The 26,093-nt window shown below is 43.6% G+C and overlaps 1 long non-coding RNA gene across 2 annotated transcripts in view; it reads right to left on the bottom strand.

Moving 5' to 3' along the window:
* LOC123349609 overlaps positions 1 to 26,093 on the bottom strand; it is a 352,657-nt gene that overhangs the window by 305,438 nt on the left and 21,126 nt on the right. For both annotated transcript variants that reach the window (XR_006573599.1, XR_006573598.1), the window contains exon 2: positions 9,132 to 9,237. This is a non-coding gene — a long non-coding RNA (uncharacterized LOC123349609). The remainder of the gene's footprint in view (positions 1 to 9,131; positions 9,238 to 26,093) is intronic.

Raw genomic sequence — 26,093 nt, 5'->3', positions numbered from 1 at the left:
ACCTTTTAATTTCTATTTAACTTCCTCATTTTTGTGTAGTTCCCGTTTCTGAAATTAAATGCCACCATGTTGGGCTGCTGTGGTGTTTTCCCCACCATAGGAATGTTAAATTTAATTATATTATAGTCACTACTGCCAAGTGGTCCAGCATATTCACCTCCTGGACCATATCCTGTGCTCCACTTAAGACCAAATCAAGAATTGCCTCTCCTCTTGTGGGTTCCAGGACTAGCTGATCCATGAAGCAGTCATTTAAGGTATCAAGAAACTTCCTATCTGTATCCTGTCCTGAGGTGACATTTACCCAGTCAATATGAGGATAGTTGAAATCCCCCATTATTATTGAGTTTTTTATTTTTATAGTCTCTCTATAGCATTTAGTAGTCACTATCACCATCCTGGTCAGGTGGTCAGTAATATATCCCTACTGCTATATTCTTATTATTTGAGCATGGAATTACTATCTATAGAGATTCTGTGGTACAGTTTGGTTCATTTAGTGTTTTTACTTCATTTCACATATAATGCCACTTCCCCACCATGACCTGTTCTGTCCTTCCAATATATTTTGTACCCAGGTATTACTGTGTCCCATTGATTATCCTCATTCCACCAAATTTCTGTGATGCCCATTATATCAATATCCCCATTTAATATGAAGCACTCTAGTTCACCCATCTTATTATTTAGATTTCTAGCATTTGTATATAGGCATTTTAAAAACTTGTCACTTTCTAGCTGTCTTCCATTACATGATGTAATTGAATGGGACTCTTTTTCATTTGAGTGTTTCTCCTCAGATCCTACCCATATTTTATCATCTTCCATCCTCTCCTCCTTACTAGGAGAGGATGACAGTCTACAGATTATTTATAAAGACTCTGATGTTGGCTGTTGGTATCTGACCTTTGAATTTGGTCACCCAAGTCACAAGTGGGGTGAATAAAAGTATTCCTCCTCAAATAGGGGTATTTCAACCCAATTGGACAGATCAGTTTTGAAGCTTCACAAATTAGCAACTACTAAAAGGCTCTACTATGATAACAAGCATTATATCTGGTAGCGTGAATAGTCCTACTGAAGTTGTGGGACAATCAATAGTAGTTACCCAAAAGTAACTGCTTGCAGGACTAGGGCTTGAAATTATGAGATCTTCAGGAAAAAGACAATGGGGGCCAGCTCTCCATGTGCATGCACCTCATGTAGTCATTCACACACACATGGAGAGTGAGTCTACAATACTACTCTTCTGATTTGGTAGTGTCTCACCTACTTTGCACTCACTCTGCAATGATGTAGGTGAGAAGGGACTGTGCATGTAAAGCACCCTCCATTTGGTCCTTTTGGCTGGGACGGAACAAGCAGAGGAACCTATATCTATTGGGGTATAATGGAATCTGTTGCAGGTCCCTGTGTGTTGCAGAACAGTTGGACAAAATGAAGTACAAGGAGTAATGGTCTCAAGTTGCAGTGGGGGAGGTTTAGGTTGGATATTAGGAAAAACGTTTTCACTCAGAGAGTGGTGAAGCACTGGAATGGGTTACCTAGGGAGGTGGTGGAATCTCCTTCCTTAGAGGTTTTTAAGGTCAGGCTTGACAAAGCCCTGGCTGGGATGATTTAGTTGGGAATTGGTCCTGCTTTGAGCAGGGGGTTGGACTAGATGACCTCCTGAGGTCCCTTCCAACCCTGATATTCTATGATTCTATGATTCTAAGATTAACACCCACTAATAACACTGTATTAGTCTATGCTTAGTATTGGGAATATGAGCTCCATGCAGCCAAAGGCCAGTGACTTTGGGGTAAGGGATTCCCCCAGTAAGAAGTTTAGCACGCCGGCAACAGAAAGGAATAATGTGATAAGAAGTAAGAGAGAGAGAGAGAGATCAGGGTTACGAACAGTGTGTCATGTTGGATGTGTCTACACTGCAACAATGGTATGATCTTAATTCAGGTTAGCTGAATTGGGTTAAAACAACAGTGACAACATAGGGACTTGTCTTTTAACTCAGGTTAGCACCTGGAGTTAATGACTATAGGAGGCCCTGGAGTGGAACTCAAGCTGCTAGCCCAAGTTAAAAGCCAAATTGCTTCATTTTCACTGATATTTTAACCCAATTTAGCTAACATAGGTGAGATAACCCAAGTTAAGGACAAACCTTTTTGTAAGAGACCAGAGCATAGACATCTGACCCAGCTGTCATGGCTGAACTGGTGTCCACAGGTTAAGGATGGCCACACAGCAGTAGTCAGTGGGCAGGGATCGGAGTCGTGACTAGAACCAGTTTGATAAGCAAGAGTCAGGTTCAGATTCAGGCCCAGGTTGGAGATCAGAGGTAGTACCAGGCTGGAATCAGGAGGCAAGAGTTGGGATCAGAGTCAGGCTGGGCTCTGGAGATAAAAAAGCGAGGGGAGGTCGGGAGTCACAGCAGGCCCAAACTCTCTGTGTGGTTGCCCAGACAACATCCTAAGGCACCCTCCAGAATTAAACAGTGAGTATAGGTCACCAATCAGAGGACTACAGGGTGCTGTCACCATGGGCTGCTTAACTTCCTGTGGTGCCTAATCGCCACAGTTCTGATGGGCTGGGGCTGCACATGGTGTCAATGATGGGGGACTAACCCTGGTCTCTGTCACCTTGCTTTTATCAAAGTGATTTAGCTAGTGTCTTAGCTGGGTGTGCTGCAAGTGGAAAAGGGGTGTGCTCTTTTGGCCAATCCTTCCACACAGTCTTAAATCCACTTCCACTCAACAAAGGAACAACAGTAAAATTTCCATCAGCTTTGGCTCCCTTGGATTCATTTAGGATCCTGTAGTGGGGTGGACACCCGCTCCTGTCCTGAGGGGCTTAAAACAGCCCTAGGATAGGGCTGTGGCAGGAGAAAGCAGCCACTGGGCTGATTGGGGGAAGCAGGCAGAGCTGCGGCCATGCCCCAAACAGAGCCCAGCTGGCCCCTATAAGAGGCTGCGAGCCAGGAGCCCATGCAGTCTCTCTCTAGCTGTAGAGGGAGATGGGCCTGGCTGCAGGAAGCTAGAGACAAGGTACCGGGAGTGGAGCAGGGCTGGGGGAAGGCCAAGGGAGCTGGGGAGCTCCGGCCTGGAAACCCCAGGCTACAGCCTAGTATAAGGCCAAACAGGTACTGCGGTTGTAGGCAGGGCTAGCTCTAGGTTTTTTGGTGCCACAAGTAAAAAAAAATTTGGCTCCCCCCCCGCATTCCCCTGATGCCCCAGCCCTGGGCTCCCCCCCAACCCACACCCCGTGCCAGCCCAGCCCTGGGGTCCCTCCTTTCCCCCCTACCAGTGCCCTCCCCCTGCCCGCACTCCCCTTCTGCCCCAGCCCTGGGTCACTGGTAACTCGCTCCCAGGGCGGGTCATTCAGCAGGAATTTTGGATGTGTACAAAAGACAGACAAGATTGGTTCCCATATGGTTACAGAACTGCAGTAAAGTGGAACGATTTTCAGCTTGTGTGATTGGAGGATATCTGGATGCAAATTATAAGACTGTCCTCCATAAATGAGGTAAAGTTGAGATGCCTCTATTATTCTTTATTCCACTCTTTGTTTCTATGGGGAATTTGCCAATGCAATTTCACTGTCTTCCTTTTAAACAAAATAAAACTTTTTTTTAAAAAAGGGCAATAGCTGTTGAAAATAGCAATTCCAGTCCTAAAAACCACTGGAAGCATTTCTTGCTTCTTCATTTCTTATCCTACTTTTTCTACAGCAAGTTACTGTGGATCAATATATTTGATTTGGGAGAAATGAAGTAACAGCTGCCCAAATTGAGCTTGAGCACTCCCGAATTTTGAGGTGTTCAAATCTGGAAGGCAGGTGCTAGATTCCCTTTCTGAATATTAGCTAAATCTGGAAAGAAAAGTCAATTTCTGCTTCCATGGCTCAGACATGGAAATCCTCCTACGTGCCTGGTACTGTATCTAAAGCTGCTGAAGTCCCCTAGCAGAGCCTCCCCTCCCTTACTTTTCATTTTAAATTCTAGTGGGATCCATGTACCTCCCTTGCTAGGCTTCAGATAGAGAGGCACACTGTCCATTTAGTCCACCCAATTCCTTCTTTGGTGGCTGCAAGGTGAGGTCACACCAGTATCCCTATTGCAGTCTGCGGAAGTCTTCTGAAGGGGACATTTGGGGCAAAGCCTTCTCCTCCTTGGGCACACTTGTTCCCCATTCACAGTGCCACCCCTTTCGACTTGCAGCATGGCTCAGCTACCTCACTCCCTACCCCTCCCTTTCCTGTTGATAGTGGCCAAGGGAATGCTGGGAAATGTAGTTCTTTCCCTGCTCCAGGGCTGGCTCTCTAGGCAGGGAGCTAGGCAAGGAACTACAGCTCCCAGGGTTCCATGGGTTCTCAGCTCCCATGCTGAATCCCCAGCTGAGCTCCGTGGCTCCACTTCTCCATGGTTGCGAGAGGGGAGGAAGTGAGTTAAAAAAAAAAGGATGGCCAAAAATGACACCCCCTGGAAATGTGCCACCTCAAGCACCTTGTTTTGCTGGTGCCTAGAGCCAGCCCTGGTTGTAGGGGACAGCCCAAGGCTAGACAGAGGCAGCAGGCCCAACCCCCCCTTGCCAGGGATGGGTGGCTGACACTGCAGTCTGCCTCAGGGAATGGAGGCTAGTTGGTGACTGGCAGTAGCCTTACACTGAGGAAAGGTGGGGATAGAGGGTGGAGGTTCCCCTGGGTGGGGAGACTCTGAGACTGAGGGGTTATGGCCAGAGGGGCAGCACCCCAGAGAAAGGGGCACCGGGGTCCTGGGAGGGACATGGGGGCCAGCGGTAAGGCGGATCACCGGCCTGCAGAGGGCGCTCCAGAAGCTGGACGAGCTAATTCCTGACAGAGACCAGCAGGAGGCACAGCAGGGGTGAGTCCGCATCATTACAGCTCCCCTCTGTATGTGGCCAGTATGTCTTTTACATCTAATGATTACACCTCTAAGCCATCTTCTGGCAGCCTGAACTGAATACCTGCCGTTAATTTTTATGGCTTGGAAAACAAATGCAGCCTGAAAATGACAGAACTGGAAAATCAGAAATGTGGTGTAACATGAGTGCACTTTGTTTAAACAAAACCATCTTATCAGACAAGTGCTCAATTATAATTTGTATTAGAAAATATTTAATTTTACTCTTATTTGCTCTCAGCAAATATTAATTTCAGTGCATATAATGGACAAAAGTCATGATCCTGAAAGTGCAAAACTCTTGTAGATGATTTAAAATCTTTCAGGGAATCGAAATGGCCATTCTGCTGATTGAAATTACTTTCTTTTCTGAACACGCTGAAAGACTTCAAGCGAATTCTCACAAGCACCAGCCGTTTTTAAGGTTGCTATTAACTGCAGCTAACGAGAAATGTATTCAGGACTAGACAAACCAATTTAAAAAACAAAAAACGAAGCTCTTTTAATCACCAGAGATGTTCTGTTATAATTTTGGACAGGAAGTGATATTTGATAAATTTGCCATATGGAATTATTAGTATAATTTAATATAATAGAAAATGGCATTGGGCACATCCCAGTAGGTTTGACTCTTATGCAGTAATTTATGCCAGTGCAAAGTGGGTGTAAAATGCCCAAATCAGAATGGCAGTATTTTTCACCCTCTTGCACGGGTGCCATGGATGCCATGCAATGCAGAATCAGGCCTGTATATTTGTTCAGCACACTGCACACACTGTTGGTTCTGAACAAATAATAAAAACTGACATACAGCCTTGAAATATATACAGTGTCATGGTTCATGAAGTATGATGGTGGTCATCATACAATGGATGTGGGAATGGAGTTATTAGCCAACTATGGGCCAGGCAACTTACATATTTATTTGCCCCTCCCCAACCCCCACACTTGCTGCTATTATCACACTGAGACAGTATGGCTCTTTGTTGCTCTCTACAGATTGGACGTTTAATCAGTAGAGGCTTGTTTTAAAGTCCAGAGTTTCCTGGTTCATTTGCAACCAGGGACAATGTTACATAGATATGAGATGTCCGTGATAATGAGTGCTCATATTTTCCTCATATTTGACACTCCTGTTCTCCTTTTCACCCTCAATAAATGGGGCTAGAATAAATATCTCAGTGATGCCCGTCATGTAATTGATAAACACTTACAGGAGCTGATTTCTTCTAACTCTGAACAAGAGGCTTTATTAAAATAAGGAAAACCACATGATTTCTCTAGCATCTATGCAGAGTTTCTGCCTAACACCTTCCCTGGCCCTGTCCTGCCGAGTTTCATGCTGTTGTTTTAAAGAAATAGTACACATTCTCACACTCCCTTGTCTCCCAAAGTACAACGGGATCTTGGAAAACGCTGTTCTTGCTCTAGATAAGGCCTGACACTGCCTGTTCCCTTTGTCAAAAGGGAAGAGTTAAATTTTCTGTCTCTTTCCCCCCCACACTTTCCTTCAAAAGGAGGGAGCTTGAAGAACTCCACCTGGAAATCATCCCAACTCTCTAATCTTACTGGATGGGAAATTAAAGCACACATGACATTTTCAAATGCATGCGGCATTGGCCTAATTTTGCTTCCTTTGATTTCACTGGGAACAGAATTAGGCCTCCACTGACCACTTTTAAAAACTTCCATTCTTAGTGACCTGCCTAAGTTGGCATGGAAACTCAGTGTCCAAATTAGAATAAACACACTCCCACTCTCATGATCAACTTGCCAGATGACCCTGCCACTTTCCAGAGCCTCTGCTACAACTGTGGAGCCTGTGGAGTCCAAGACATGCCTATCTGTGTTGCTTTGGGTTTCACCCAGACCAATAAGGGGTTGTGTCACTGCCCACCCAAAAGCATATCAGGGCTGTGTATTAAACTGAAGGGTAAAATCCCCAGCCAAGGTAGCAGGCTGGTGTGCGTTCTCTCGCTCTTTGGATGCAGTGAACTTGGTAACTTCTATGAGGGTCCAGTGAGAGGAACTGGACACTGCAGGGGAGATGGTTTCGGGGTAGACTTTGGACTGGAGAGGCTGTTGGTGTCACTTTGCAAGGAATAACCAGGCTGCTGGGAGCCAGGGTGAGGCTGTTGCGCTTTGAGCAGACTGCTGGTGTCAGGGCTCTGAGTAGGGTGACCAGATAGCAAGTGAGAAAAATCAGGACGTGGGTTGGTGGTAATAGGTGTCTATATACAGTAAAACAAAACTCGGAATATCAGGATTGTCCCTATAAAATGAGGACATCTGGTCACCCTAGCTCTGAGCCAAAGCTGCACAGCACAGAAGCACCCAGGGCTACAGGGCAGGCAAAGGGTTGCCAAGTTTCTAATCGCACAAAACTGAACACCCTAGCCGCACCCCTTGCCCGAGGCTCCCTCCTGCCCCCCCTTCCCCAAGGCCCTTCTCCCACTCACTACATTCCACCTCCCTCGATGACTCATTCTCCCCCACCCTCACTCACTTTCACTGGGTCGGGGCAGAGGGTTGGGGTGCAGGAGGGGGTGAGGGCTCTAATTGGGGGTGCAGGCTCTGGGGTGGGGCTAGAAATGAGGTGTTCAGGGTGCAGGAGGGGGCTCCAGGCTGGGGCAGGGAGTTGGGATGCTGGAGGGGGTGAGGGTTCTGGCTGGGGGTGCAGGATGTGGGGTTGGGCTGGGGATGAGGGGTTTGGGGTGCAGGAAGGGGATCCAGGCTGCGGGGTGGGGCTGAGGGATTCAGAATGTGGGAGGGGGGCTGCAGGCTGAGGAAGGGGTTTGGGGTGAAGCAGGGGGTGCAGGCTCTGGGTGGGGCTGGGGATGAGGGGTTTGAGGTACAGCAGGAGCTCTGGGTTTGGGGGGGCTCAGGGCTGGGGGAGGAGGCTGGGGCTCGGGGTTGGAGCACGGACTTGCCTCGGGCAGCTCTTGGTCAGTGGTGCAGAGGGGCTAAGGCAGGCTCCCTGCCTGTGCTGGCTCTGCGCTGCGCCCCAGAAGCCAGGAGGTCTGCCTCCTAGGTGTGGGGGCCAGAAGGCTCCGCACACTGCTCTCACCCCCAGGCACCGTCCCCACAGCTCCCATTGGCCGTGGTTCCCAGACAGTGGTAGTGTGGTGTGGGTGCTTGGGGGTGGGGGCAGCGTGAGGAGCCTGTGTGCCCCATCCCCTTCCTCCCTTGCCTAGGAGCTAGACCTGCTGGCCACTTCTGGGGTGCAGCACGGTGTCAGGACAGGTAGGGACTAGCTTGCCTTAGCTCTGCAGCACTGCTAACTGGACTTTTAACGGCCTGGTCGGCAGTGCTGACTGGAGCCGGTAGGGTTCCTTTTCAACCGGGTGTTCCCCCGAAAACCGGACACCTGGCAACCCTAGGCAGGCAGTGACACAGCCCCTTACTGGTCTGGGTGAATCCCCTATAGTGTCACAAGATCTGCTTATGAGGTAGGAAAACCCACAGGATATGTACCAGTGCCCAGACAGGATTGGTACATTTCCAAGAATGTAGCACACAAGTGTTTCATGAGGAATACTGTCTCTTTAAACAGATCCATATATCAGTACAACATCTCAGAACAAGACATTTCATTCATTCATATCTCATGAGAAAGCAGATGTGCCTGGAAGAGCCTGAGTGCATATCCATTTTAGCTAGTCTTTAAACTATCTAGTAGTTTCTTCCTTACATTATAATCGTTCCTCTCCACCTCCTGCATTTGATTGATAATATACACTGTATTCACCACCTCAATAAATATTCCACACTGACTAAACACTAATGAATTGAGAGCTGAAGAACATGAACTTAAATTACAAAACCCATCACCAGAGCTCAGACTTTAAAACCTGACAGAAAATACTTACGATTGGGCAAGATTGGGAAAAAAATCTTCAAATTTCACCCCCACTGTGATAAGTTAATTAAACTAGGAATCAACATTTCAAGATCTTCTTTCATCATATAGGGCCTGATTGTTGCGGTCAGTTGCACACACACAACTCTCATTGAAGTTACTCACACATAACTGACAAGATAACCAATCTATATGCACCAGACAGGTATCTCAGGGCCCCTCCTTGTGGCCCACCATGGTCCTACCGTTGCACTGCCCTCAGCTCTCTGTAGGCCATTGTAAGACCTCACTTGCCATCCAGACTACATTAAACTAAGATTAGCAAATCAAACTTTTCTTCATTTGTCAAGTCCAAACCTGTTCTTCTTAACTCAGGAATCCTATTGTCCTCCTTCTGCCTGCATTTATAATCCAGACCAACTATGGTCCTCACTCAGTTTCTCCACAGTGGCCTCTTTCAATTCTGCACCAAAACAAAACAAAAATTCTGCACACAATATTTTAAAATTCTGCAAATAACACTACATAATCACACTAGTTTCAATTATTTTGGTAATTTATTTCAAAACATCTGTCAGCAAGTATTTCTGTAACAATACACCAGGGATCGGCAAGCTTTGGCACCCGGCCCATCACGGAAATCTGCTGGCATGCAGGGACGGTTTGTTTACCTGCAGTGTCCGCACGTTCGGCCGATCACAGCTCCTATTGGCCATGGTTCATTGTTCCAGGCAGGGCCGGCTCCAGGCACCAGCTCAGCAAGCAGGTTCTTGGGGCGGCCAAGGGGAAGGGGCGGCACGTTGGGCTCTTCGGCAGCAATTTGGTGGTGAGTCCCTCGGTCCCTCTCGGAGGGAAGGACCTGCTGCCGAATTGCCGCCGAAGAAGAAAGTGGCAATGGGGGCTGCAGGCCAATGGGGGCTGCAGGAAGCGGCGGCCAGCACATCCCTCGTCCCATGCCGCTTCCTGTAGCCCACATTGGCCTGGAATGGTGAACCACGGCCAGTGGGAGCTGCGATCGGCCGAACCTGCAGACGCTGCAGGTAAACAAACCATCTTGGCCCGCCAGCGGATTTCCCTGATGGGCCACGTGCCAAAGCTTGCCGATCCCTGCAATACACACACACACACAAATTCCCCCAGGAGTAGAGACTTAAATAAACCCCTATGACAACCCAGTTCCTATTTCTCTGCTCCCTTTCACCGTCTCTAGAGCCCAGCCTGGGGGCCAGACACCCACAACCCCTACCCCTTCAGAGACCAGTTGAAGCCACCTCCAGCTAATACATCCAAACCCCCTCCTCCCTAGATCCCACTCACAGGTCCCCCAAACCCAGATACCCATACCTCCTCCTGCCAGAGCCCAGCTGTGGGCCCCCCAGAGCCCAAAACACCCACCCCCTCTCCCCCTCAGAGCCCAGCCTTGCCCAGACAACCATCCCTCTCTCCCACAGAGGGAGAAACAGCCTGATGCTTTGTCCTAGGCTTGCATGGCGTTTCCTACACACTGCCATCTCCTTCCTTCAGGCTGTGCTGGGAACTGCAGCTGCCAGGAATCCTCTAGCTCAGTGGTGGGCAACCTGCGGCCCGTCAGGGTAATCTGCTGGTGAGCCGTGATACAGTTTGTTTACATTGACTGTCCGTAGGCATGGCCGCCCACAGCTCCCAGTAGCCGCCATTCCCGGCCTCTGGGAGCTGCAGGTACTTATAGCCTGTAATCAAGTTACCCCTTAACCTTCTCTTTCTTAAGCTAAATATATTGAGCTCTTTGAATCTATCACTTTGAGACAGATTTTCCAGTCCTTTAATCATTCTCATGGCTCTTCTCTGAACCTTCTCAAATTTATTAATATCCTTCTCAAATTGTGGACACCAGAACCAGACACAGTATTCCAGCAGCAGTCACACAAGTGCAAATAAGAGGTCAAATAAACTCTCTACTACTCAAGATCCATTCATTTATGCATCCAAGGATCACATTAGATCTTTTGGCAACACTGGGAGTACATGTTCAGCTGATTATCCACCACAACTCCCAAATCTTTTTCAGAGTCACTGCTTCCCAGGATAGAGTCTCGCATCCTGTAAGTATGGCATATATTCTTTCTTCCTAGAGGTATACATTCACATTTAACTGTATTAAAACACATATTGTTTGCCTGTGCACTTTACCAAGCGATCCAGATCACACTGATTCAGTGACCTGTGCTCTTCATTATTTACCACTCCCCCAACATTTGTGTCATCTTCAAATTTTATCAGTGAGGATTTTATGTTACCTTTCAGGTCACTGATGAAAATGTTAAATAGTGTAAGGCCAAGAATCAATCCCTGTGGGACCTCACTGAAAACATACCCACTCAATGGCAATTCCTCATGTACAGTTACATTTTGAAACATATCAGATTGTCAGGTATTTAATCAATTTAATATGTGCCATGTTAATATCATATCATTCTAGTTTTTTTAATCAAAATGTCATGTGGTACCAACTTAAATGCCTTACATAAGCCTAAATATATTATATCAACACTATTACCTTTATCAATCAAACTTATAATCTTATCAAAAAAGAAAATACATTAGTTTGACAGGATCTGTTTTCCATAAACCCATGTTGATTTGCATTAATTACATTAACCTCCTTTAGTTCTTTATTAATCGAGTCTGTATCAGCTGCTCCATTGCCTGGGATCAATGTTGGGCTGGCAGGTCTATAATTAGCCCGGTCACCCTGTCTGCCCATTTTAAACATTAGCACAATTTTAGCTTTCTTCCAGTCTTCTGAAATTTCCCCAGTGCTCCAAGACTTAGTGAGAATCAACATTAATGGGCCAGTGAGCTCCTCAGCCAGCTCTTTTAAAACTCTTGGATGCAAGATATCTGGACCTGCTGATTTAAAATGCGTGATCAATGGAACTGTTCAGAAAACTGAAATTTCTCATGTGCATAAGTGATTGCAGGACTGGCTCCTCAATGATATGCTAGAGAAGTGTACTGATCACTTTTGCTTTTACAATATTTGCTCCAAAACCTTTATAAAACAAAAAAGTCATAAAGAACGAGAGAGAGAGAGAGAGGAAAGGAATATCCCATGTATGCATTTGATGTCTTGACTAAAATGAATTAGGACTTGTCTAAACACGATATTTATACTGCAATATACCAGGTATAAGCTGGTATAGTTAAAAAAGTATAACCATTAGAATGGATGCAGTTATTCTGGTAGAAAGATGCCTTGTAGTGGTAAAATTTATACTGCTAAATTTACAAGGATAGTTATACTGATGTAAGACATATCTATACCAATATAACTGTGTCTACATGAGGGGTTGTATGATTTAACTACTTCAGTGAAAAATCACACCTTGAAATAGTTAAATCAGTACAAAAAACTGTATGTACAACCAGCCTTATTGTCTACCAAATCCGAGCATTCTTGCAGACAATAAGACATTAGTGAGACCACCCTTAAGGAGCCCAGGTTTTCTCCATCCTAACAAATCCCTTCATTTTAATTTCTGTATTAACTTGATTTAAACCCAACCTTTGGCTCAAGGGATTGGAGACAAATGATAGAAAAATGCAAGTTTGCGTTCCATGTAGAGTGCCCCTGCCCTAGCTCTCTCACTGTAATTATAACACCAAAGCATCTATCATTTCGGAAATTTTATGAACCTGACGTGAAACAATAATATTTTTTTTTAAAGAAAGCATAATGGAACGTCTGACAAAGGGCAGTGAATTATTTTCGGTGTCTTACTCTTATTATTTTTAGGATAAATTTGTCTGAAACTCAGAATTTCACTTCAGACTGGTGTCTTAACCTTGCTACCCTCTGTATTATTAATGTGTGTAAATTTATTTTCAGTGCTCTGCTTTGTTTCTGTCTCAAGTGTCTGTTAATCCTCTCACAACTTCCCTTTCTGCTCAGCTTTGGAGTTCTTGTCTTATTGCTTAATGTTCCAAGTTCTGTTCCTATAACCCTCCCTCTTCTGCTTGAGGGGGGGAAATAATTTTGTTTGTTTTTATAACGAGAAAAAAATCACTTTTAAAAAAATGATTTCAGAAATACTCAGTAATCCTTAAACTGAGGCGGACTCAAGGAAATTAACAGACATGCCAAGAATAAAATGAAAAGCAGAGTTGGAGACAAAAGGAAAATGGGGCTAAGGATGAAGCAGCAATATTTTGTCATCTGATGCTATTACGGCAAATTGAACAACGTTAAGCATAAATACAAGAGATGGACCAGTTGATGTTCCCATCCCTTCAAAGCGTTAGGGATTGAGTTTGGGAAACGACATCTGAATCTGAAATTTTATATGCGTTTCCCATCTTCATAATGGGCCAAACCAAAGCCCTCCACGACTCTGAGTGTTCTAAATGTGGACGCTAATTTTGTGACTGGGAGCCATGTCTATATAATACACTGTTGGAGCCAGACCTCTGGCAGCTTTGTCTCCTCTAGTGTTCTAAAGCTTTAGGGTACATCTACACTGCAATAAAAGACCCGGGCATAGCCTCAGCTGGCCCTGGGCGGCTGACTTGGGCTCACAGGGCTCAGGCTGCGGGGCTAAAAATTGCTTTGTAATCATTTAGGCTCAGGCTGGATTCCCGCCTTGTAGGGTCCCACAGCTCAGAATCCTGTGCGAGCCTGAATGTCTACCCGGCAATGTCTACAGCCCCGTAACTCAAGCCATTCAAGCCCAAGTCAGCTGACTAGGGCCAGCTGTGGGTGTTCAACTGCTGTGTGGAGGTACCCTTAGAGATTCCCCTCCACACTGGAGAATTCTTGGGTGGTATAGAACCATTGAAGTTCCTCTCTCACTCACTGGCATAGAGGTGGTGGCTACAATGTCCTTATGTTCTGGCAATCCCCAGATGCCAAAATAAAGAGCCTCTGGGCTTCAGGCATATGTTAGAGCAGCCCTTAGGCTTCTCTAAGTACGTGGGCCAAATTCACCCCTGATTGAATGCTGCAAATTTAATGGGCACTTGCATTAGGGATGAGGATTTAGCCCATTCTCTTTAACCAACTCTTTCTTTTAGCAATAGCTCAAAGAACTGTAGGCAAAGTCCAAGGAAATCAACAGACAACCCATTCTCAGCAACAGGACTGAGAGCAGGGAGGGTGAAATTTTGTACTATGAATGTCATTGACAAGAGTTGTTCACTGCTTTTAAATTCAGATTTTTTTCTGGATTAAAATCCTTGGCAGTTTGAGTTTGTGCTGTGCATTCTCTGACACACTATCCATTCTATGAAAGGACTGACTGGTCAAAGCCACACACAATAAATATGTCTTGCTTTATACGTTCACATTTAACAAGGTCATTTTGAAATAATCCATCAGACAAATCATACAGAGATGGAAGGAAAGGAAGCAAATCATGCAATGTTCCTTGACCAACCAAATGTGATAGTTGCCACAATGATAAAGGTGAAATGGCTATGATGATGAGAAGTCTAGGCAGAAAGACCCTCAAGGAAACATAGGGGATGCTGATACATATTGGAAACCGGTGGGTGTAAAATATTACTCACTCCCTAAAGAAAAAACGTCAGTGTAATATAAAAGATATTCTAACTCCTGCATCTAATTACAAAGAAGTGTAAATCACTATAGATTTTTAAAGCATATCTAAAATATAATAAAGGAAATAATTAACAATTAAGCAGGAAATTCTGGTGCAGCCTACCTAGGGTGACCAGATGTCCCAATTTTATAGGGACAGTAATGATTTTTCGGTCTTTTTCTTATATAGGCTCCTATTATCCCCCACCCCCATCCCAATTTTTCACATTTGCTGTTTGATCACCCTAATCCTACCTGGAATATTGCATTGATTTCAAGGACACCACATTGCCAGAAAAACATTGGTCCACTGCAAGGAATTCAGATAAGAGAAACAAAAATGGCCAGAGTGCTATTGGAGGAAAGATAGAACGAGGAAAGATATAATGAGCTAACTGTACATGGCCCAGTAAAATGGTGACTAAGACCCTAAATCAGCAATACATTTAAACACATACTTAACTTTATTTTGGTGAATAGGGATGGGCTTCAGCAGGTGCTTAAATGCACTAGCACGGGGAGATATAACCATCTACAAAATTTTAAAGGGTTTAAATGTTGCACCAGGGATTGTGCAGACATTGTTTTGGAGGCTGCACAGAAATATAACTGGGAAATATGGGATGAAAACAGGAATGAAAAACTGCACAAAAAACAAGAACAAATTCCTGAGAATGAGAAGTATTGAGCAATGGAATGGTGGCCAAAAGGAAGTGATTGGAGCCCCATCAATTGAGACCTTTTAACCTGTTCTAAATTAAACACATAGGCCATGTCTACACTACACAGCTTTTAGTGACACGGCCGTGTCAACCAAGCTGTGTTGCTAAAAGTCGGGCCGCGTAGCCCCTGTTTGTCAGCTTTTTTGCTGACAAAATACTTCCATCCAACAACGAGCTGCATTCGCATTGTTGGCAGAAAAGCTCTCCTGCTGACAATGCGCTGTTCACACTGGCATTTACCCTGGCAAAACTTTTGTCTTTTGGGGTTGTTTTTTTTAACACCTCTGAACGACAACAGTTTTGTCATTCAATTGCCACTGTAGACATAGCCTAAGAAATATCCCCCTCCAAAAAAGAATCAGACACTGGCTGGGAAATGTACTCGATAACCTAATGATAAGTCTTTTTCAGCTCTCCCCTCTTTTATTCTATAAACTGTTGTGACAGTCTGATGCTATCGTTATGCTGAAGATTGGGTGGCTCCCAGCGAGTATATCTTTAAACTAGAGGCAGTCACAAACCTCACTGCAGATGGTGGGTGTGATATCTGCTTTTCATTCAGGCTAAATGAGGGAGCAATCAAATGCCCATTTGTTTGGTAAGAGCGAGGGCTCTACCAAATTCACAGCCATGAAAAACGCATCACGAACCATGAAATCAGGTCTTTTCCGTGCTTTTACCCTGTACTAAAAATATTTCATGGGGGGAGACCAGTATTTCTCAAATGTGAGGTTCTGACCCAAAAGAGTTGGGGGGGGTCACAAGGTTATTTTAGGGGACATCATGGTATTGCCACTCTTATTTACTTGCAATCTCGTCTTTTCGGTCTTTACCCAACATTCGTGACAATAAGTGAGGATGAGGACATAGATCAACCTGTAAACCGAGAGCTTCATCTGAGAACTCAGCTCCCGCTTCACCACTTCAGATCCCACTTACCGTCACTCATGAACAAGACCCCTAGATACTTGAACTCTTCCACTAAGGGCAGCTGCTCCCCCGTCTCCTGGAGAGAACAGTCCACTTTGAAAATTCATGTTTACTATGTATGGGAGAGATTCTCAGCCCTTCTTCAGTTCATTGAGTCATGGATGACACTTGTATTGCAAAAGGGAGAACCCCCAGCGATGCAAAGCCAGTGTAGCGGATCTCAGTCACATGGCTGGAATGTCCATGTGCTCCAGTGATCCTCAGTGTCAGAATGGCCATTTAGGGCTCATAGACAGCCAGGCACAATTCAGAGAAGCCCTGGGGCTTCTCCAAATAGTACCATGGGCTGAAACTGAATTAGAGACCTGGGTATTTATTTAATCACTCAACTATCTAAGATATCATTGCTAATCACTAGAGATTGCTATACAGCAACTGACTTTTTGCAAACTTCCCCCCCCCATTGTTTCTAGTATATAGGGAACAGATGTTTAGCAATCTGAGATTTTTAGAAGAGGATTGTAGCGGGTTGCCTGAGCCAAAGTAAAAAGGACTGATGTAGTGTGAAATTAGAGCTGTAAGTGATTAACAAAATGGAAAGGTTCTGCCTATAACTCTTAAATGACCTTGCTAGACTCTATATTTGACTGTGATATGCAAATGCGTAGGGAAGCATATCAGACAGAATTTGTAGGGTTAGTATGGAAAATCTGTTTTTCACAGAACATATAACGTATTCGAGCATTACTAATGTTCCTGTTTACCATTCACTCATCCAGACCCCCTTCCTCCCCGCCTTCAGTTTCCTGCAAGAAAATCCTTTAAAGGCACATACTTCGCTCTCTGGTTACTGTGAGAGCGTTCATAGTCAAGGCTTGTCATCATTTCCAACAGAAAACACTGATTTTGGAGTGGGAGGGCTTTTGAATCTACCTCCAATGTCTGTTCACAGTTCAACTGTGGTAGATAGCATAAGGTTTAGATTAAAACAAAGAAGAGCAAAATATGTTGTGCCTGATTCTTGTCTCATATACCATGGTAAGGCCCTTATTTAGCAAGATACAGTACTTTCAGTATGTAGCATATGATTAGTCCCATTGTCTTCAATTATTCTGGTTTAAAACAGGGGCAAGTGAAAGCAGGATTATGCCCAAGATATTTAAGATGCTTCTTAAAATTTATGTGTGTATATGTTTTTAATGCAGTATATTTTGACATAAAATGTGAAGGTGACTAGATACAAACTAATTATTTGTGAAATTAAAATATGCTGGACTCTATGTACAGAGCCATAGTATGATTCCACTAAAGTCACTGGCAAAAGTTTCATTGACTTCAAATGGCATAGGATTTGGTCTGTACTGAATTTAGATTGTGAAACTCCAATTATTTTCAAGTATGTTGAATATCCCATATTGTTACAGTGCCTTGCAATGTACAAATTCCAATCCGTTACACTGATTTTAATTTTATAGAGATTGTTTTGTGAAAAATGTGACTCTCATTTTTAGCATCATGAGACCTTGTTATCTGAGTACCTTTGGGAGGTGAATATGTGGGTGGATACCTAGGTATATAGATCCAAGATGCTAAGGTTTGCATTGGGATCTACACCGTATGAGAACTGATTTTGGGGGGATATTTTACTCCATATTTGCCATTACAAATTCTTATTGTGCAGAAACTAATATTTTCACTAGAGTTAGGCAAATACTGCAAAGAGGTTTCCACAAACATTAATTCAGAGTTTTAAATGAATTCACTTCATTTTAATGCCCTTTTTTATATTAGGTGTCCGGACATTTGTGCAACTGAACTTCATTAGTGCAATTGCTTGTGGAAAGTGAGTTTTAAGCTCACTCATTTCTCAAAGGAAATTAATTTCAAATCAGCTTCCTGTGAGTATTCCCACCAGAAAAGTGTTAGAGTTACTACCATTCAATCAGGAACAGAGAAAGTATCATGTGATTTATGTAACCAATCACAAATTGACACTAAAATTGTGAATTAATTTTGAATAAGAAAGAACAAGAGAAAATTGTAATCAGTTTTGCTGACATCATTACAAACTTACTCAGCTTCAGCATTCAGGATCCATGCAACACAAAACGTTGATCACCACTCAAACGTCTCCATGTTAAAAGGAGTCATCATAGTGTTTACAGTGAATGAAAATTAAGAATAAGAAAATATGACAAAATCTTAATAGGTCGAATGACAGAATATTGAGTCTAAAGGAGCTTGAGGCCCATGTCACAGAACATGAGCTGTCCATTCACTTTGTCATTTTATGTGCAGAATGTAATCAGCTGTGAATGTACTTCAGTCTCCTGACACTGAAATGTGGGAAAAAGATCTGAAACTGGGAGTACAAAGTGGGGGTGGGTGGAAGCGAAGGAAGCTTAAAAAGTGTAGTGAGATTAATTTTCTTATCATTGACTATCTTCTCGCAGTTTCAGAGGTAAAAATATTCCATTAATAAAAGGAAGATGAAAGAAAGCAGGTTTGGGTGGGAAATTAGTAAATTTGGGTCTGTAGCAGGAACCAATGAAGAGTAAAGCAGGGAAGCATTCTGCAATACCGCTCTTGAAAAGATACAGCATAACAGTTCTGGAATTAACAGCGGCAATGCTTGGTTCTGCGACTGAACTTTCCTACTTGGTCGTATGTAGGATTTTGATTTGAATCCAACTCCAAAACAAAAGCAGTGAGGAAGCTCAATATCAAGACTGCAAGTCCATCCTTAATTCACTAGCTGTGCCATATATTGTAAACAGGATTATCATCAAGACAAGATCTCACTATGATGGGTCAACAGGTGCAGCAAATGGATGCACCAGGAAAGGAATCTGGACAACAGAGTTTTTAGAGCAATCACACTAAAACTAAAAAGCAGGGCCAAACAGAAAAGAAAATTCACACCGTTACAATGTCCAAACACAGAATACTGAGGTTCTGGTAGCTTCAGATTTATACAGTCCATGACAGATCTTCCAGTAGCACAAACGAAAACATGAGAGTATGCCTGTTCGACAACCAGTTCTAACCTCTCAACATGCTGTCCCCCCAGCTGCTGCTTATATCCCCCAAGCCATGTTTGTAGAACAAGCATACAAGGACCGTATTCAGCACTGGTCTAACTCTGTTGATGCTAATAGTATTAGGCTGGGAATAAATTTGGTTCACAGTATCTTGGCTTTTTATATAATTTTGCAAATCATTCAAGTTTCACTAACAGACAGGTGGCACATTATCATGATTATTCCTCTATGAATAGTCCTAAAATGTTTTCCAGCAATCTTTAAAGCAGAACAGTAAATGATAGGCTCGATTCTGATCTCCCATTGGTTTTATACCAATGTAATGCCATCGATGTGACATAGAGAACTGAGAGCCGAAAATCAGGACCCCAATATTTTCATACTGAAACCTACTGAAATAAGCTAGGTAACAAACCTGACCTGCAGTTTCTTGGGATCCCAAGCTGTAGCTACTGAAAGATGAAATGTTCAAGATATTTTGACACAGACTTTTGAGGAAAGGAAAGCACAAATGTCTATTCATTATTTGTGATTTGTTTTCAGCTCCTCAACTCCAGTCTAAAGAAGTTACTGAAGAATGTACCTCAGCATTCACTACCTGGGATGTTATAGAGACAATTTTTCATTATTAAACTAGTGATAGATTTAAGCCTGAAAAAATTATAGGGTGAAATCCCAGTATACTGAAATCAATGAAAGTGTTACTATTGACTTCAATGGAGCCAGTGTTTCACCCATATTGTTTTTTTAGTTAACAATCAACTGTAAACTGTCTATATTTTCCCTCTCTTTGCATGTAGATGGAGAAAAGTTTGAGTCACTAGAGCTCATTGAGTAAGAAAAGAAAAAGGAATAATTATTTGATGAGAAAATGTCAAACATTCCCAATGAATATTATTCAACTCTATATGGAACTAGTTGAATAACGGGCAAAAATATATTCACAAATTTATATTCTCTGAGCACTAGCTCTGATATTATTGGGAATCTCCAGATGGTGCTTTTACAAGCAGTCCTACAAGTTAAGTGAATGTATTGGCAATTAGACCTTGGAGAAATGATTTATTAGTTGTAGTGTAGTTCTTTATAGAAGCAGAGCACATCACTGTACAGTTAGTTTCTTGCTGGAGTCGCTTTCTGCTTAAATCATTCTTCAGTGAATAACTATTGTCTATAGGATATACCCATGCAAGGAAAACAAATACATTACATGGTGTCAAAACTTTATACCAGACAGTTGTGGAAACAATTCTAGAGATGCAAAGAAAATACAAAGTGTGTTTGTGACAGAGTGGGATATGTTTGTAGCAAATTATGAACTCCATTTTGTATTATGTGCTGAACATAAGTCTAAACTTGCCTGAGGGCAGCTTACTGTATTGCATTCCAGACAGTTTCCTGTCCAGGAAAGTGCTTGACACCTCATTGAAGACATCAAGACTGCAGTTTGGGGCCATTGACATTGATGATCTCTAAACTGCTGGTCCACACCAAGGAACTATGGCTTTTCTAAGAAGGGCCCATACAGCTGTATCTATATTTAAAACACCAGAGCAGCACAGCTGCAGCACACTGTAGTGCTTCAGCGTAGGCACTGCACTGGCGGGAGGGGTTCTCTCTCCCCTGTAGTAAATCCACCTTCCAAAAAGGTAGTAGCTAGGTCTTCCAACAACCTACCACTGTCCACACCGGGATTTAGGTTGGCTTAATTATATCATTCGGTAGTGTGGATTTTTCACACCCTGGAGTGAGGTAGCTGGGATGGTCTAATTTTCTAGCGTAGACCAGCCCTATGAATGGAAGAAGGCTGGAGCATCCTAGTCGCAAAGAGACAGAGATTGTACTTAAAAGGGGGATGTGGTGCTGTGTGAAGGGGCCAACCACCACCACTTCTAAGAAGGACTTCCCAGAGAGAGGTAAGAAGGGACTCTGCCCAGCCTGAAACTCTGGCACACCTTGGTTTCGCAGAAGAGGGGAGATCACACCAGAGAGGGTGCATCTCAGGCCATGTCTACATTATGGATGTTATAGGGGGATAGCTACAGTACTGTACCTATGTCACTGTAATCTTGTACTGTACATGCAGCCTATAGTGATGGAAAGGGTATTTCCATTGCTGTAGGAACGCCTCCTTCCCTAGCAGTGGTACATAGGTTGATGGAAGCATTCTTCCATGGACTTAGCTCTGCCTACACTGGGAGTCAGGTTGGCATAGATATGGTGCTCAGAAGTATGTATTTTTCATGACCCGTCAGCACTTTTGCTATATTGACCTAAGTTTTAAGTGTAGACCAGCCCTGACAAGTTTTGGTTGATTTCAAAGAACTGTAATCTTAAGTGCTTTAAGAGTAAAGTTTGTGTGGTTAAGAAATTCTTTTGCTAAGTTTGTATCCCTTTCTTTTTCTGCCATGCTGTCCCCAAGGGGCTAAACTAGCACCCATAGTGCTCACAGCCTATGTGGTGCTCTGGGGGAGCATCATGTGCAGCTGTCTATGGTGGCTGGGCGGTGGCACCCCACAACCCAGAGAAAGTGTTGGACCAAAGTTCTGAGCTGGGGAGTGTATCTTATAGAGCCTGAAGCAATGACTAGACTATACTCAGAGCCATTTGACTTGGAAGCACATGTGACCAAGCAACTAGGTGAAATCACAACAGACTGGTGACAGTCCAGCCCAGTACTGGGCCAGACCACCACACGACCAATAACAAAATTAGAGAGGAAGAAGTAAAGACATCTAGCAGTGTAGAAGGTATAAAAAGGCAAGATAATTCCTTTGGCTATCATGATGTTATGTCCAAAAGAGCCCCTCGAAGGCCTGATTCTCCCGTGCACAATCATTGATATCTGTACGCAGTCAGTGCAAGACAAATTTAAAATGTCACCCAAATCAGAATGATAATGTTTTTAAAGCAACTTTGCATGGCTGTAAATGACTGCAGAGATGCAAGGCAGTGTAGAAGCAGGCCCAATGGATTTACACTAGTGAAAAAAGGTATTGGAATGAGGCCCCTTGTCTATTATGCATCATTCACAGCCCCTGTCCTCCATACCATTTTCACAAGTGTATCAGCACCTCTGTAAGGGTATAAGTCTCAGCTGTCACTGAGTGTCTTAGAATACATGGCAACTTACACTTTTCTTTCACCAGTGTATGTTTTTTTGACATTTTGGAATTGTCGCTCTGACGGGTAAGCGTGTGGGTGAATGTTTACTATGTGTAAGTCGTGAGGCAATAACCTACCAGGCTAACTGGTAGAGTGCAAATGGCAGCAGTGCTGCCAGGGATGAAAAAAAACAAACTATTTACAAGACCTTTGCCAGCAGTTACACATACAGTTTTCTGTGATAGGGAAAACTGTTCTATCCTTAAAACAGGAAAACTAAAATCTGTATATTATATACTACCCTGTGGTAATGTGAAAAATGTAGACTATTTAATGGCGATCGCTTTAAAAGACAAAGAAACATCAGCGAGTATAAGAAAATTGGGGATAACATATTTAAGAGACCTGGGCCTATTGTGGGAATAATAAATCTGAATGTATTAGGGGTGGTGAAGGGAAAGTAACTATGTGGATATAGCAGCAAAGAATCCTGTGGCACCTTATAGACTAACAGACGTTTTGCAGCATGAGCTTTCGTGGGTGAATACCCACTTCTTCGGATGCAAGTGGGTATTCACCCACGAAAGCTCATGCTGCAAAACGTCTGTTAGTCTATAAGGTGCCACAGGATTCTTTGCTGCTTCTACAGAACCAGACTAACACGGCTACCCCTCTGATATGTGGATATAGAATAATATAAATGAGAGATGGAAAGAACTGTTTGGTCATGGAGTCTAACCCCCTGTCAGTTCAGGAGTCTTTACTGAAGTAACATTATTAATAAAGACTAAATTGAAAAAGATACACAATTAGAGTGTCAACAAAGGTCCAGGGTTTTTTTTATATATATCTTGTCATAATTTCCATGACTTTGGGCATTTTTACCTCAACTTACTCTTTAATTTACTCTGACAAACCTGCAGCCCCACTTAGCATTCTAGCGTGGAAGACATGTGAAGATGTAAGGAAGAGTGACAGGGACATGCCAAACCTCAAAGAAATGACAGAACACTTTGTGTAGCATCCAGACAATCTCTGCTAAGGCATTTCCTAAAGGCTACACTGACTCCAGTTCCTCCACCCATGATCATTATAAAGCTAGTGTGTCTGGAACGTCCAGATGAAAGATGGTGAAATCACACACTATTGGAGCAAAAAGGACAGCATGCCAGCATGTTATTTGCGGTGTTGTAAATAAATGGCCCGCCTTGACCACTGAATGTATGTGATGCTGTAGCTTCCTTCCTGCAGGGGATATTATAAAAAATAATGCGACATGGCATATGAACACACAGTATCCATAGTGACCAGTCATTTCTTTTTTAATGGACCAAAAAGGTTTTCCAGCATCATCTGTGTAGCACCTGCTGGGAATGATTAGTACCATGCAAATATACAAACAACTAACATTGTATTCATCCCAAAGCTACAGTGGTTAAGGTGCCAGCTATGCAGCCACCCTGAGGGGGAGTTCACTTCTCAGAATATGCAGAAGCCTTCATGGTTGTTATTCTTTCACAGTTGTCACATATTTCAGGCTGGGCTCCATGCCAGAGTATGCCTCAGAGCCAAAATACCTGAATGCAGGTAATCTGCATTGCCTGGGATAAACTGCATTGCCTTCAATAAACCAAGTCTGTTATTTTTATATTGTTTCTGGCCAGGACAACCCGCAGGTACCTTCGGAGTACCTCCTAAACAATGTACCTTGGCGCAGCCCCATTTTTGCCTCCAAGTGGAGCTACATGAAGGAACTGCAGATGAAGGAAGGGCCACAGATCCAGTAGTCATAGAATCATAGAATTGTAGGACTGGCAGGGACCTGGAGCGGTCATCTAGTCCAGTCCCTGTACCCAATGTACTAAATATTGTCTAGACCATCCCTGATAGATGTTTGTCTAACCTGCTCTTAAAAATCTCCAATGATGGAGATTCCACAACCTCCCTAGGCAATTTATTCCAGTGCTTAACCACCCTGATAGGAAGTTTTTTCTAATGTCCAACCTAAACCACGCTTGCTGCAATTTAAGCCCATTGCTTCTTGTCCTATCCTCAGAGGTTAAGAAGAACAATTTTTCTCCCTCCTCCTTCTAAAAACCTTTTATGTACTTGAAAACTGTTATCATGTCCCCTCTTAGTCTTCTCCTTTCCAGACTAAAGAAACCCATTTTTTTCAATCTTCAATCATAGGTCATGTTTTCTAGACCTTTAATCATTTTTGTTGCTCTTCTCAGAACCCTCTCTAATTTTTCCACATCTTTCCTGAAATGTGGTGCCCAGAACTGGACACAATAATCCAGCTGAGGCCTAATCAGAGCAGAGTAGAGCAGAATAATTACTTCTTATGTCTTGCTTACAACACTCCTGTTAATTCATCCCAGAATGATGTTTGATTTATTTTACAACAGCATTACACTATTGACTTATAGTTAGCATGGGATCCACTATGACCTCAGGATCCCTTTCTGCAGTGCTCCTTCCTAGGCAATCGTTTCCCATTTTGTATGTGTGCAACTCCTTATTCCTTCCTAAATGGAGTACTTTGCATTTGTCTTTATTGAATTTAATCCTATTTTCTTCAGATCATCTCTCTAGTTTGTTCAGATCATTTTGAATTTTAAACCTTTCCTCCAAAACACTTGCAACCCCTCCCAGCTTGGTAACATGTGCAAACTTTATAGGTGTACTCTCTATGCCATTATCTAAATCATTGATGAAGATATTGAACAGAACTGGACCCAGAACTGATCCCTGATGGACTCTACTTGATATGCCCTTCCAGTTTGACTGTGAACCACTGATTACTCTCTCGGAATGGTTTTCCAACCATTTATGCACCCACCTTATAATAGCTCCACCTAGGTTGTATTTCCTTAGTTTGTTTATGAGAAGGTCACGCGAGACAGTATCAAAAGCCTTACTAAAGTCAAGATCTACCAAATTTACTGCTTCCCCCTATCTATAACCCCAACTATACATACAATATGATGGGGGCTAATTTAGCTACAACAAGTCAGGAAAAAGATCTTGGAGTCATCGTGAATAGTTCTCTGAAGATGTCCACACTGTGTGCAGAGGCGGTCAAAAAAGCAAGCAGGATATTAGGAATAATTAAAAAGGGGATAGAGAATAAGACTGAGAATATATTATTGCCCTTATATAAATCGATGGTACGCCCACATCTTGAATACTGTGTACAGATGTGGTCTCCTCATCTCAAAAAAGATATACTGGCACTCAGGGCTGGCTCTACAGTTTTCGCCGCCCCAAGCAGCGCACCGAATTGCCGCCGCAGATGGCGGGGGCAGTCCATGTGCCCTTAGGGCGGCAGGCGAGTTTTCCCGGCGGCGGCAATTCGGCGGCAGCTTCTATGTTTAGCTGAAGCTGCCCCGGACAGCTAAACATAGAAGCTGCGCCGAATTGCCCTCACCGCGGAAACACGCCTGCCGCCCTAAGGGCACAGGGACTGCCCCCGCCGCCCGGGGTGGCAATTTGGCGCGCTGCTTGGGGGCAAAACAACAGGGACTGCCGCCCCTTGCAGAATGCTGCCCCAAGCACCAGCTTGGAATGCTGGTGCCTGGAGCTGGCCCTGCTGGCACTAGAAAAGGTTCAGAGAAGGGCAACTAAAATGATTAGGGGTTTGGAATGGGTCCAATATGAGGAGAGATTAAAGAGGCTAGGACTCTTCAGCTTGGAAAAGAGGAGACTAAGGGGGGATATGATAGAGGTATATAAAATCATGAGTGATGTGGAGAAAGTGGATGAGGAAAAGTTATTTACTTATTCCCATAATACAAGAACTAGGGGCCACCAAATGAAATTAATAGGCAGCAGGTTTAAAACAAATACAAGGAAGTTCTTCCTCATGCAGCGTACAGTCAACTTGTGGAACTCCGTACCTGAGGAGGTTGTGAAGGCTAGGACTATAACAGCGTTTAAAAGCAAA

This window comes from Mauremys mutica, chromosome 1 (assembly GCF_020497125.1).
Source record: "Mauremys mutica isolate MM-2020 ecotype Southern chromosome 1, ASM2049712v1, whole genome shotgun sequence".
Lineage (NCBI taxonomy): Eukaryota > Metazoa > Chordata > Testudines > Geoemydidae > Mauremys > Mauremys mutica.
The sequence above is the reverse complement of the archived record's forward strand: the minus strand, read 5'-3'. Positions and strand labels throughout refer to the sequence as shown.